Below are 12,570 nucleotides of genomic sequence, written 5' to 3'. Positions count from 1 at the left end.
GTATATTTGTTTATTCCCCCTGCTCTAAATTAGCTCACAAACTGAATAGCACCTTTCCGTCATTAACAGGTTTTCAACCAAAGTTTAGTATTAAAAATTCATTGGAGTTGGTCAACAATATAAAACATATTCCTGTTCTATCATCCTATAAACTTGTGTCATTTGATGTTACTAATTTATTCACTAACATTCCGGTGGGAGAAAGTCTTGAAAGAGCTGAGGAAATAATGGAAGCCTCTATAAATGATCATACACTCAGAGAAGAACTGATGGGATTGATGAAGTTATGCACTCAGCATAATTATTTCAAATTTAACAATAGATTTTTTGAACAAAGGGAGGGGTTGGCAATGGGGTCACCCCTCTCACCACTCCTAGCTGAATTATTTATGGATAAGTTTGTCTTTGACTATTAATTTAAAAGCGTCTCGGACGATTGAGAGTGATTCCCATACCCTTAAGGGCAGTCACAGATTGGCCCTTAATAACCGGCACGCAGTTATCAGATTAGCGCGGAAATCCTGTTTAGCAGTTTCAGAATTGCAGAAAATCCTTTCGCAGCTGCAGGCTTGCGATTCAGAGATCCGACACCCGAAACCTCATCCTCTGAACTTTAATTATCATAAAATTGAAATAGATATACTATCTTTAGCTAGCAGGTCCAGTTTGCTGAGAGCTAGAGCGCAATTCTCAGATTGCGGATTATTGAGCAGATATTTATTTGCTGTAGAGAATAATAATCTTATTATTGATTCTCTGTTCCCTATACCCTATACCGTATACCTCATACCCTGCACCCTACTCTCTATAGCTTACACCCTATACCGTGCTCTATTTGACGATATCTTAAATATCACAAACAACTCCATAGTTCCGCCATACCGTTACTCCATAGCCCTCACCTCAAACCCCATAGAAAAACCGCACCCCGGGCTTGCAGGTACAGCTTGCTCGCCGTCAATTCGCAGTTGGTTCAGATTGCGTACTACCTTTATAAATAGAATTATTGGTAGGGATCTGATAGTCAGATCCGTCTCCTTGTATAGGGTTATCTTAATCTCCCTTAACACCCACCCTGTATTCCAAAGGCCGAGGGCCGAATCGGCCAGCAACGGCACGGGCAAACACTCTTCCCCTGAAATTAAAAATCTCGCGAAAGAAGCAGAGGGTAAAGAATCAGGATAGAGGGAGAAGTATAGGTCCGGTAACTCCACCTGTCAGTACGGCTACTGACCCCGACCCATACCCGACTGTAGCTAGTCCGCATCGTAGCAATACTTCGCAATTATTGGGAAACCTAGAGGGTGGAATAGGTCATGCTAATAAAACTGGCGCCCAACGTGGGGCTAAGACGTCTGGCGCCCAAGAAAATCGCGAAGAGGGTTTAGGTGAATCCCAATCTGCGATGAGTGTACACGAAGAGACTACTCATCAGGATGATGAAGTCGTACAGGCGGTCCGCCGGGAGGACCTCGCAGAACGCGAAGCCAACCCCAGAGTGTCGTGGGTGTATCGGCTGAGTAAGGAGGAAGCGGTCGGCTACCTAGAGAGTCTCGGCCTGTCGGCAGCGGGGACTGTGAAGGAGCTGAGGAGAAGGATGGTCGAGCACCTTCGATCCCGGACCGCTGCTGCCTTTCAACCAGGTACAGAGCCGGCACTGTCCCACTCTTCAGGCATGTATAGTCAGGGAGAAGTCTGCTACAAGGTAAGAAGTTGGAATTTACATTATGATGGTGTATCGGATGCTCCCAGTTTCATCGAGAGGCTCGCGGAACTCCAGGGCGCATATGGGATCTCTGGGGAGCAATCTCTTATAGCCTTGCCGGAGCTGATGGAGGGAGGGGCCCTACTTTGGATGCGGAATCGTCGCTCCCAGTGGAGGACGTGGGCTGATTTTGTAGAGGCATTTAAACTCCGTTATTATCATCATTCTTATAGTAACGACCTTGAGAGTCAGATCATTGCAAGGAAGCAGAGGGAGGGCGAACCAGCTGATGAGTATGCCGAAGCCTTGCTTACCTTAATGAGACGGTTAGGTAGTTATGAGGGGGATAGGATGCTTCAAAGATTGTATTTAAATTTATTACCACGGTATAAATTATATGTTTGTAGTGTAGGGGTTAAAAATGTAAATGAGTTGTTAGATGTAACCAGAGAGTATGAGGCGATTCATGCTGAAGAGAGAAACAGGAGGTTATCTCTGAAAAGCATGAAAAGTGAAGAACAAAAACGGAGTGATTTTCAGTCTAAAGCCGCACCGACATCGCGAGAAAATAAGGTAGGAGAAATCCAAGAGCCTAAGTGTTGGAATTGTAATAAAGTAGGGCATTGGAAGTCGAGTTGTCCCGAAATTTCTAGTTGTCAAAAGTGTAGAGAAATTTTTGATTATTGTAAATGTGTCTCACAAACCAATAAGATATCAGGAATCGCTGTAGTGAAGCCATCACATGTTTTAAGTACGAGGTCGAAGTTGGGGGATGAGCGCATTTTTATTGATGTAGAAATTGCAGGGCAAAAATTTATTGCACTGTTAGATATGGGAGTAGAGGTATCCTGTATTAGTGGGAAAGCTCTTAAAGTGTTAGAGCAAGTGGGGTGTGTTAGGAAAGAAAAGTGTAGTCACCATGAAGATTAACTAATGGGAAGTATAATAATTTTTCCACAAAAATTATAACTAACTTAAAAATAGAAAACATTTTAGTTTCATTTCAACCGGTAGTTGTAGAGGGGCTTTCCCACGATGTGTCATTGGGTATGTCATTTATGAAGCATCATAATATGAATATTCAAATGCGTAATAGAATTGTAGAGTGGGAACCTAGTATAGTAGATAATGGAGTAACAGGTAGCTTAGAGCGTGAAGGGATGTCTAAGTCTTGTATCTCAAAAGTTGCTACAGTAGCTAGCGAGAGACGGGAGAGTGAGAGTGATGGAGGTGGAATTTATGTCCATGTGGGAGTAGGTGGAATGGATCTTAATGCTTTAATTGATACGACGACAGATAGAACATTTATCTCTTCTGAAGTAGCTAACCGGCTTGGAGTAGAAGGGGAGCCCATAATACCGGTTATCGTTTGTGGGAAAAATTATAATTGGAAGGTATCTATCACACCTAATATAAATTCGCGAATGGTTTTAGGGTTGAAAAATCTCCGTGATATGAGAGCTGTAATAGAGTTACAGCCTCATGGTATTTGCTTAAGGAGTAGGGATGATGAGGGAAAATTATCAGTTGTCTCCGGGATGGAGAAGGTAGATAAACCCCCTGTAAGAAAACTTGAAAAGTTTTCACCTATCTCTGAAGAAGCTCCTGTAAGCGGGAAAAAAGTAAAACTCCATAAAAGAGTTGAATCTATTAAACTTTATACCTGTCCTAAAAATATAGAGAAGCAGGGGAATGCTTTAAATATTAAGAATAGGCAGGATAAAGTTGTGGTACGGGGTGTACTGTCTTGGTTTCCTCATATAGAGGAGGGCGAGTTGGATAGAGTTAACTCAGGTTGTAGTGTAGCTCATTCAATTGAAATTCGCCGTAGCGGTAGCGAATTTAGTGGGAAAGGAGAATTGAAAACCCGATCGGAGATAAGGAGATCAGGGGTGAATGATTTTGATGACAATTCATTGTATCCCAGCTGTCAACAGTAAAGGAGCCGATGGAGAAGAGCGAAAGAGATAGGTAGTATTGCTGATGTGTGGAGCGGGTTGCCAAATGTGCGTTTCAAGGTGCTCGAGTGTAGGAGCAGTACTAGGTAGATTTCTAATGTGCCACGTATGAGGGGTGAATGGTTCTCTTTTCTTCTTTTATCTTTTTCTTTTCATTCTTCACAGGTGCTGCGCCGTTTTACTTTTCCTTTTCTTTCAGATTATTATACAACTGCTTTCAGCCAGGGGCTGTCGGTATCGGTGTTATCGGGAGATAACAAGCGATGAGGTCTATTGCTAATTGCTGTTACAATAGTTGGAGCAACAGGTTGTTTCTTTTTCAGCGTTAGGTCATGCTTATCTTGTGGCTTGGGAAGCCTGACCTACTGCACTAATTTTTCATTTTCTTTTCAGCTTGACACTCTTCTTTCATTTCTCTCTTTATTCGTTCTGTTATCTTCTCTCTTTCACTTCCTTCTTGTTTTCTTGAGTGCTGTACTTCGGGTGTGTGATCATGGGTTCAACACGGAGTCAACCGGCACCTCGGATGCTGTATTTTCTTCTCATCGCCAACCCCCCCCCCCCTCAATAGTGGGAGTGGGGTGTCACAAAGTGAATTTTTGTGATGGATGGAGAGCCGTTGTCTAGTGTAAAATTAGCGAATTTATTCTGTTTTAGAATTAGAATAGGGTCGACGACTTCCAGATATATCTTGTTGGACTTGTAGTAGTGTATGCACATTATCCACATCGTCGCCAATCCCTATGAATCTGCAGCAGCCATATCATCAAAACGATAAGCGGCTACCGAGTCGGGTTGGTATCGCTCTTCATGAAATTTCTGGAATAGAAATATTGTTTACCGGCCTGATTTAGTGTAGTAATTAGTATCATTGTCATCATTAGCTGCACCCTTAACATCAGGAGCAGCTGAGTCAAACCCTGTCACATGACCAGTGGCGTGATCGTCTTTTCAGACTCCCATTGGTCGGCAATCTTTTTTCCCCCGGCCTCCTAATTTTCAGCGACCGGGTGCTGCTTCAAGAAGACCTGGGAGAGAGGCAGTTGTTCGGTGAACGGGTTGGTGTACGGCTGCGTTCCGAGCGGCGCTCCCAATAGTGGTGTACTAGAGGGTTAATATTCTATTCTGTATTTTAGTGAATGGAATATTGTATGTCGAATTGTCGACTGTATTTGAAGGCGGATTTTCCTGGGGGATTCTCTGTCCTTGTAGGTTTCATTTAGGGCAGTTGTTCAGTGAACGGGTTTGTGTAAGGCTGCGTTCTGAGCGGCGCTCCCAATAGTGGTGTACTAGAGGGTTAATATTCTATTCTGTATTTTAGTGAATGGAATATTGTATGTCGAATTGCCGACTGTATTTGAAGGTGGATTCTCCTGGGGGATTTTCTTTCTTGTCGGTTATTCATCCTAAATTCGTATCACTGGGGGTGAACGAGTTATCCTTGGTTTTGAAACCTGTAAGGGATCTCAAGTTTGTGCTACAAATAGTTGAGTGGGAAATTTAGCTAGGCTCTTATAGCGGATTATTTTTGAGTACTTAATTTATAAGCCTCGACTCTGTCGCTTCACGACGTTTTTAATTATAATACGGGAAGTGGGAATCGGCTCGCTATTCTCTGTATCAGTATCCACGTCGATTCAGGTAATCAGCACTTCAGGTAATGAATTGTATGTCAGGACTGGTAGTCCGTATATTTTTCCTTCTCTGTAGTAAGGTGGCCTTCAGTTTAAAGAGTAATCTCTCTCCATTGAATTTTTATTCTTGTAGGGAAATCCCTGTCCTTTTTAAGAATAGTTTTTCTCAATTAATTTTTATTCTTGTGGGAAAAATCCCTGTTCCTTTTGAGAATAGTTTTCTCGATTAATTTTTGTCCCTGCAGAGAAATTATTATCATTTATGGTAAATTTTCCTTGCTTAGTTTTCATACTATAGAGTGGCCCTGTATTTTAAATTCGCTTAGCAGTTTCTGACTTGCTGTAATTCCAAGTAGGGAAAAGTCCAATCCTTTTCCTAGAGAACTCAGGTGCAGCTTGAGTTCGTTCTTGTCGAAGTTTCTAGACTGTGAAGTCCATTCTCTTTCTCTCTCTTCAGTTTCCCTATTCTAAAATCCTTCTAGCTCTCAGGTACAGCTTGAGGACTTCCTCGCCGAAGTTTCTAGACTGTGGCATCCTTTCTCTTTCTTTCTCTTAATTCTTCCTGTGTTAAAATCCTTCCTGATCTCAGTTCCAGATTCGAGATCGTCCTAGTCGCGGGTTTTCAGACCCGCGAATCCTTTCTAAAATTCTTAGAAACCTATTAAAATTCTTTAATAGAAAATATTATTTGCTGTTTTTCCCTAAGGAAAATTCACGAATTTTCCCGTGATCTCAGTTGCAAATTAGAGATCGATCTTGTGGTAGTCCTTAGACTGGCAATTACTTGGAAAAGTCTATTGAAATCTTTTCCTGAATTAGGAGTCTCTGACTCGATATTTTCCTTGTGGAAAATCCTGGAAAAATCCTTTCCTACCCTGACAACGACAGACTGTTGTCTTCCCGATATTATTCTACAGACTGTGTCTGTGAAAAATCTTTTCTATCCTCTCATAATAGTCGACATACTGACTATTGATTTAAAAGCGTTTCGGACGATTGAGAGTGATTCCCATACCCTTAAGGGCAGTCACAGATTGGCCCTTAATAACCGGCGCGCAGTTATCAGATTAGCGCGGAAATCCTGTTTAGCAGTTTCAGAATTGCTGAAAATCCTTTCGCAGCTGCAGGCTCGCGATTCAGAAATCCGACACCCGGAACCTCATCCTCTGAACTTTAATTATCATAAAATTGAAATAGATATACTATCTTTAGCTAGCAGGTCCAGTTTGCTGAGAGCTAGAGCGTAATTCTCAGATTGCGGATTATTGAGCAGATATTTATTTGCTGTAGAGAATAATAATCTTATTATTGATTCTCTGTTCCCTATACCCTATACCGTATACCTCATACCCTGCACCCTACTCTCTATAGCTTACACCCTATACCGTGCTCTATTTGACGATATCTTAAATATCACAAACAACTCCATAGTTCCGCCATACCGTTACTCCATAGCCCTCACCTTAAACCCCATAGAAAAGCCGCACCCCGGCTTGCAGGTACAGCTTGCTCGCCGTCAATTCGCAGTTGGTTCAGATTGCGTACTACCTTATAAATAGAATTATTGGTAGGGATCTGATAGTCAGATCCGTCTCCTTGTATAGGGTTATCTTAATCTCCCTTAACACCCACCCTGTATTCCAAAGGCCGAGGGCCGAATCGGCCAGCAACGGCACGGGCACATTTAAACATTTAAACATTAAACATTTAAAACATTTGAACATTTAAACATTTAAACATTTAAACATTTAAAATTTAAACATTAAACATTTAAACATTTAAACATTTAACATTTAAACATTTAAACATTTAAACATTCAAACATTTAAACATTTAAACCGCCCAGAAATTTTGGATTAAGAAGGAGATCAGTCACTGGTATAAAATAAGGGATAGCTTATCTTTCTACATTTATATTCTCCACATACAACTGGCAAGGAAACTGCACAAGGCTGAGTGGGATTTCCTAGACAACAAATGTAGGGAACAACTTTTTAGGAGATTGAGTGAGAAAACAGTCACTCAAAACAAAAAACTGCAGAAACTTCTCAAAGATCAACATCCGACACTAAATAATAGGCCTATCATTCAACATCAACACAAGTTTGCTGATAGGGTAGCTAATTTCTCACAAGTCCAATTTTCATCCTCAGAGACAGAGTTACTAGGACGAGGTAACAAATACAGTAGTCATAACTATTTGGATAACCAACAACTTGAACGACTAGCATGCAGCATTGATAGCAATTGGGAAGCCTCAAAGAACAAAATACTAACTAACAGATGTGCTGACATAATTCTTCAAGAAAAGACACGGGAACTTCGACCAGAGATCACAAAAACGGCGGACATCATGAAGAATTTAAAGAAGAAGATGAAAACCAATGACCTGATGATTTTGAAAGCTGACAAAGGATGCACTACAGTAATAATGGATAAGGACGAATATCTAAGTAAGGTGAACCATTTCATTGCAGATAACAATTTTATTGAGATTAACTCCAATCCCACCACCAAAATCAATAGCTTGATTAGAAATAAGTTGACCACCACCACCAAATTATTTAACAAGAAAGAAACTAAGTATCTAACAGTTATGAATCCATATCCACCTAGACTTTTCGGTCAACCTAAATTACACAAAACTAATGTTCCTATAAGACCAGTGGTATATTTTGTTAATTCCCCCTGCTCTAAATTAGCTCACAAACTGAATAGCACCTTTCCGTCATTAACAGGTTTTCAACCAAAGTTTAGTATTAAAAATTCATTGGAGTTGGTCAACAATATAAAACATATTCCTGTTCTATCATCCTATAAACTTGTGTCATTTGATGTTACTAATTTATTCACTAACATTCCGGTGGGAGAAAGTCTTGAAAGAGCTGAGGAAATAATGGAAGCCTCTATAAATGATCATACACTCAGAGAAGAACTGATGGGATTGATGAAGTTATGCACTCAGCATAATTATTTCAAATTTAACAATAGATTTTTTGAACAAAGAGAGGGGTTGGCAATGGGGTCACCCCTCTCACCACTCCTAGCTGAATTATTTATGGATAAGTTAGAAAGTAGAATCATTGAGAATAGTCATTTCAAAGATAAAATTGTTTACTGGTTTCGATATGTTGATGATATTATTTGCTTATGGAAAGGAAGTAACAGACAACTAGACAATTTTCTTTCCTATCTGAATGAATTACATCAGAGTATAAAATTCACTGTAGAGGTAGAACAGGATTGTGTATTGAATTTTCTAGATTTAAGAATAGATCATAGCACTGGTTTTCACAAGTTTTCTATTTTCAGAAAACCAACCCATACTGATGTTATCATTCCTCTTCATTCTTGTCATCCTATTTCTCACAAACTTGCTGCTTTCAATAGTATGGTCTATAGAGCACTAACAATACCTATGAGCCATCATGATTTTGATATTGAGATCACTAAAATTAAACAGATAGCTGTCACAAATGGAAGAAAGTATGGTGGACAGATTATTGAGTAAAATTAATAGAAAAATTTCAATCAATTCTAGCTTTGTAGGCTCAAACTGTGAGGAGAAGACTTGGATAACAATCCCATATTTAGGCCTTGTATCTGATAAAATAGGTAGGGGATTGAAGAGGAATGGATTTCATGTTACTTTCAAGACCAAACCGATTTTAAATAGTCTATTTAGCTAGAGTAAAGACAAAATTGATATTTGGGATAAAAGCGGGGTGTACAAACTTAAATGTGATGATTGTAAAGCTTGTTACGTGGGTCAGACTGTAGAAGTTTCAAAAGTAGAATTAAAGAACACATCAGAGATTGGAATAAACAAAATGGGGAATCTAACTTTGCAGAACATTTGATAACAAATAATCACAAGTTCACAGTTAAGGAGAATGTTGAGTTTCTGCATGTTAATAACAAAGGCAGATCTTTGAATATTCTAGAGGCTTTAGAAATAACGAGAGTAATTAAGGAAAATTCCCAGTATAGTTTAAATGACCAGATTAATTTCAACCAGTACAACACTACGAATTTAGTTTTATCATAAAATTGTAAGCATACATTAGTCAATAGTTTTTCCATTTACATATTTGTTTTATTATCTTTCACACTTGTTTTCTTGGTTCTTATTTTGTACTCAAAGTCAGTTTTATTATCATGGCGATTCTGTTGCTTAAGCCGCCATTTTGTCACACCGTTGAGGGGGAGGAGACTGTCTAGCTAGGCCAATGGCAGGCGTTCATGCCCTCGACCAATAGCAGTACTCGCCTACTAGTATAAATTCTGCTGCTCTTGTATTTAGTTTTAGTTTATCAGAGATTGACAATGGTGTAATAACCGAAACCGGTCTTTCTAATTATCAATAAATCAGTGGTTTTTTGACAGTTTCTTAGTCTTTTTTCATTCAATATGAATAATTACCACAATATCAACTTCTCAACTACACAAAAAGTAATGTGTGAACTATGATATTCATTTTTCAAAAATTAAATGAATTCAAACCAGAGAATCTATGATAAAAATATAGGTTTGATTAATTCTAGTGTATATATTTCAATCAAGGTATTGGGAGAAAGATTGTATTTCATATTATCATTATTAGATATTCAACCAAGAGAAACTTGAGTCAACTAGCGCTGAATCCTAATAATTATCCTTCTAGAACCTTAATCAACCAGCAATAAAGAAGAATTAGATGATCATGATAAGATAAATAATGATCCTGATGATCTTCGTGATAAGATGTTAGGATGATCTTGATAAAAGATCATCTTATCTTAGCATAAGAAGCTATCTCATGGTATAGGGCGTTTATGATTGAAATTTCACCGTCAACTCAAGCCGATAGTCCCAGTAAATCTTTTTCGTGAAGCTATGTGACACTGGTAGTCTCTCATAGTGTGCCGTTCTTAAACTCTCACCCGGCCAAAACAGTAATAACAGACAACAGTCGACAATAATCGGCTTGAGTTGACAAAAATTCGCATTAAAATTTGGAACATGAATGACCCACTCCAAGGAATATCTTCTTATGCTATTTTTTTCTATGATAATAAGCACCTGAGACCTGAATGTAAGCCGATGAATCAAAAACGTTTTCCAGAAGAACGTTCAATATGTGCCTTTTTTATGTAGATCAACAATATACAGTTCTTATTGATTTCTCATCATTTTTATTACTAACAATGGGTTAATAAAACATTATTGGGCAAACAGTGCAATGACTGTTTCAGCTGGATCCATCCATCGAACATGGTCAACGCAGTGTGGGAAAATGTTAAGCTGATCATAAATCGATGCTGAATGTGGACTGGACCTTCATGAATTTTCGTCGATTATTGCCAATGCCAGAATTCATTCCACATGGAAAATCACGGGTGAACGTTGCTCAGTAGAAGCAATGAATACATGGGTGACCTTTCTCCATCCACCACACTCCAAGCATGTACTTTATCGATGGAAGTGGATAACGTAAAGCACTTACTGAGTTTCCGATAAAGCAGACTAACTCAACTCAAACACATCTACTCGCAAACGCGCTGTCTCTCGCATGCGCGTGCTGATGCCCTAGATGGCAGCCAACAAACATGTTTTGTGTATGTGTGTGTGTGTGTGTGTGTGTGTGAGAGAGAGAGAGAAAGAGGACAGATACAAACGAAAAACAGGTCACCCACAACCAGGAAAAGTGATCCGCCGCTGACAAGTATTTCCATGTAAAAATGATATTGCAAAACTCCGCATTCTGCCAATAAAGTAAGTTTACAATGAAATGCCGTTTTCTCCGATGAATATAAAAAGCTAAATAATTAAATTTGTAGCCATTAATCACTCGAAGCGACAAAACTTTTTGTTCGTCGCTCTTTTCAGCAGTTGGCGTTATGACAATTCCCACAGATGCTCGACAGCTACTGCCAAAAAACTCAGATTATACAGAAAATGATTTTGCCAATAAGCTTTTGGATGGCTTTTATGGGATAGGAGAGCAGGTTACATTTCTCTGTCGCCCACTATCCATTAATTATCAATTAATGAAACTGATTATTAATATAGATCTATGATAAGTCCCTATTCATTGTGATTTATATGATTCCTGCATCTTCTCCTTTTCTCATCATTATTGGCATTGTAGAACACAGCTGTTTCAACAATACATTTTTGAACAGTGATTAAATTAGATTTAAACTCAGTGTATTTGGGAAATTTGAAAAATCACTCAAAAATATTTGTTCTGAATCCTTAATATACTATTTGATTGAATAGAGGAAGTAAAGATAGATCGGAAAATGATTCAATTAGATTCAAACTCAGTGAATTCCAGACACTTGAAAATTTACACAGTATTATGTGCTCTGAATCCTCAATAATTTTACTACGCTAATGATTAAATAGACAAAGTTCAGCAAGATCAAAAAGTACATTATTAAGAATCATTCATTTATGAATAATTCTAAGAATCAAAAACCAGAACAAATAGTTTACTTCGTCCCAATAGAACCCTTTCATTTGAAAATAACACTTAGCCAGCATCACAATGATTCGATTTGGGTCTCAATAACAAGAAAATTGAGCTCCCTGACAAAATTTTAGTCTTCTGTCTTACAGCTCCTCATATTCTATGGAATGATGATTTAACAGTTTAATAAACAGAAAATAATAATAATAATTCAGTAGCTAATCGGACTAAGAATTTATTATTCTGTTGGAAAAATTGTTGGGTATGCGCTGAAAAATTATTTCGGGTGGTTATTCAGAATATGACCAGTGAATATTATTGAAGATTGAGGAATTTTCAGTATTGATTGAGGAATTCAGTGTTCAATCAAACAAAAAGTAAGAGCCAATAGGCGTAAATAGGGAGGCAACCAAATACCACTTCAATAGTCAAACTGAAGTTGAGTATAATATCTCCTATGGTCTGGAAATATAAAGTTGAAATGCTTTTTCAGGAATCCAGATTGGGAGAAAGATCACACTTGAGAAATTCAGAATATATGTTTCGTAAAATCAATGCGCTTGGATTAAAAATATTATCATATATATAATAATTCATATGCATTTTCGACTATTGAGACGTCATAGTTAACCTAATTCTGCCATTCATAACTCACAATATTTTTTCTTGTGGCTTTCAAAAGGATTAGTTCCTGAGGACAAACGTAACGCTGGGAAAGTAGCTATTTGATAAAAACTCCCACCAGAACTGGAGGGCAGATGGATATTTGTTGTTTAAAGGCGAACTTTATTGAGCGTTTTTGTTGGTTTTCGTCTGTTG

Source organism: Nilaparvata lugens, chromosome 3, assembly GCF_014356525.2.
Source record: "Nilaparvata lugens isolate BPH chromosome 3, ASM1435652v1, whole genome shotgun sequence".
Taxonomy (NCBI): Eukaryota; Metazoa; Arthropoda; class Insecta; order Hemiptera; family Delphacidae; genus Nilaparvata; species Nilaparvata lugens.
This window is presented reverse-complemented; position numbering follows the sequence as displayed.